The sequence below is a fragment of the Pelmatolapia mariae genome, linkage group LG2 (genome assembly GCF_036321145.2).
Source record: "Pelmatolapia mariae isolate MD_Pm_ZW linkage group LG2, Pm_UMD_F_2, whole genome shotgun sequence".
Classification (NCBI taxonomy): domain Eukaryota; kingdom Metazoa; phylum Chordata; class Actinopteri; order Cichliformes; family Cichlidae; genus Pelmatolapia; species Pelmatolapia mariae.
In genome coordinates, this window is record NC_086228.1 from 7,240,975 (window position 1) to 7,243,658 (window position 2,684).

The window sequence follows — 2,684 nt, forward strand, 5'->3', positions numbered from 1 at the left end:
TTGATTCCCAAAGAGCTATAAGCTGAAAATGTGATATGTCTTAGCATGGTGTGCAGTGTATCCTTTAAAAAAAAAAAAAAGAAAACATGGGGTCCTCGGGCTGTACAAAGTGTACAACCCGAGGACAAAACAAGCCGAAGACCAAAGACTCCATCTCCAGATTAACCGGACATGAAAGTCTTGTTATTAAGAAAGACAAAGTAATATAGCAAAAAACAGACATAGGAAATGTGAAATGCACCCAGCACATCAATTGATCCCTTTATTGTTCACTTTAGGCTCATAAAACTACAATAAATGTTAAAACTTACCAAATATGCATCTGCACAGCGCTGTCTCTTTAAATGCCCTTTTTTGCTTTGTCTGGTCCTTGTTTTTTTTCCCCTGCCCAGTTGAGTACAGACGCCAGCTCCTTTGTAATGGCATAAACCATTACACGGCGGACTCGCACCTCCAGTGTGGTCCAGCAGCACCAATCAACGCAAAGCGTCTCACCTATAGACACATTTTATGAGATGGAATTAGCGTGTCTCATGTCTTAAATGTGTATGCAAGTGCTTGTGTGTTTACTTCATGTAATTGATGATAGAAACATGTCATTTAGTTTTCCCTAAAGCCTGATTTTCAAGTCATACAAAGAATAAACCAAAGTATTGGCAGTGCAATGTATTTCTATTCACTTTTGTTGGATATTCATTTGTTAGTTCTTGTAACTGCTAAAAGTGTTTACTAGTTTTTGCCTGTCACATATATTTGTTATACCATGTAAACTGTGAAATTCCAAGATTTTCAAACTTGCCTTGCAATAGTGGCTTCACAGAGTCTCTGGAATCTACAGAAAAAAAAAATCACAACAAGATGACATTCAGGAGTATAAATTAGGTTTGGTTTTTTTTAGATAAGAGTACAATGACATTGTGATGCAGCTTTAAAGCTTTTTTAAAAGCATACCATCTATAGGGAAGACATCAGACTCTGCATGCTGGCGAGATCGCAAAGCTGTGTCGGTTTGTGCCGGAGTGGCGAAAGGTGCCGGAAGCTGGGTGGGGCATTATGATGGTTGCTATCAGTGGGCTGGGGGGCAGACTGCGGAGTGATGAGGGCTGTTTAGAAAAAGATAATTTTTTAAGTATTTAAGAATACAGACAACTTGTCAAAAAAGTTTCCTTGTGTCAGACACAGATATGTACACAGACACTAGACAGTATTTTATTACCTGGTATTTTCACTCGAGGGGCCTGGGGAAACCGTTTTTTTGTAGGCTGCTCATCCTCTGAGTCCGTATATGTGTACAGGGGATTTGGTCTAAAGAAAAGAAATTAAAAACGGTCTTAAGTAATTGTAAATATGCTTTTGGCATATTGTTTCCTAAAGTTAGTTTGATTTCTAACAACACACACAGGAAACAGAGACGTGCAAGAAGGTACAGCATACAATGAATTTTTGAAGTGCACAAGTGTACACGGCTTTGCATTTTTAAAAAGTTTACAAACTTCCACTTTTTGGACTATATTATGTGGTGATATTGCAGTATGCAAGCACCACAGATATGTATAAAAGACAAGATCATAAATACTTAACAATCAAAGTTAAATGGTAGTGAATATAAAGGTTTTACTTGTGCTTTCTTTTAAGACTGGTCTGGGTTTCTTCTTCGGACTGAAGGTCAGACGTATCACAGCGTTCACGTGGATATCTCTGAAGACTGCGTTCTGCTTCGTGAAATGTGCCTGGAAATACAAACACAATGTACGGCCAGACATACATTACGTGTGGACAAAAGGTGCAAACGCATAGAAAAATCAGCGGTTTCAAAAATACGCTGGTACGTGTGGACGTAGCCTTATTCATTATTCAAGGCACAAACGGAAAGTCATGTACGCGTGCAACTTAAAGTTAGTTGAGCGTGCAACGTACAGTCACGTGGGCATGCTGCGTGAGCTTTCAAACTGAGTCTAAAGTTTTCGTGTGCGAATTGAAGCGAGTGCTCTCCAATCATCAAAAGTAACAAAGTCATTGAACACGTTTATACAGTTAACTTTACGTTTATCAATCATATATCACAGATTTAGAATTTTTTGTAGTACTAAGCAACTACAGAGCGAAAGTCTGGGTCAAGCGCCGAGGCGACGGCAAGAACAAAGGAAACCTCGAAGCGTTAAAGCTAGCTTTGTAAATGAATATAACGAAGAAATTATGAAACGAAAATGTTTTCTTTGTTGATATACTTTGTTCGCAGTGCAATTTATTTGTTGCCAGATTGTAAGAAGTAGACACAATTTAAAAAACTTGTTAATGTACAACATTAACAAGTTTTTTTTTTTACTGTTATTCAAATGCAAACATGGAAATACCGAGTAGGAAAAAAAAATCATTCATTCTTACCTTATACTAATCGTGGTGCGGGCCAGTGCAGTGCATGAACTGATGCCTTCTCCGGTCAATTCCGCTGAGAGTAAATTAAATGTCCCGCTCTACTGTACAAGACAATGAATACCGGGGGAGGGGGGGGGGGTGTACCAATGTGAGAGGGGTGCTGCGGAATAGTCCAAGTGATCGCTGCTTTAATTTCCCGGTCAACTATACATAAATTGCACGTAGACACGATTTTTTAAAGCTGGTGAACTAGACCAAGTCATTGATAACAAATGAACAATAAATCTACTTTCTCTGGTACTTTATAC

The 2,684-nt window shown here is 38.6% G+C and overlaps 1 long non-coding RNA gene across 1 annotated transcript; it reads right to left on the bottom strand.

The window, feature by feature from the left end:
- Positions 1 to 995: 995 nt before the first annotated feature.
- Positions 996 to 2,479, bottom strand: LOC135932142 (uncharacterized). The gene is made up of 4 exons (XR_010573290.1): positions 2,386 to 2,479; positions 1,619 to 1,730; positions 1,217 to 1,305; positions 996 to 1,103 (listed from the first exon to the last, which is right to left on the bottom strand). It is a non-coding gene; the product is annotated as an uncharacterized LOC135932142 (long non-coding RNA).
- Between the last annotated feature and the right edge of the window lie 205 nt (positions 2,480 to 2,684).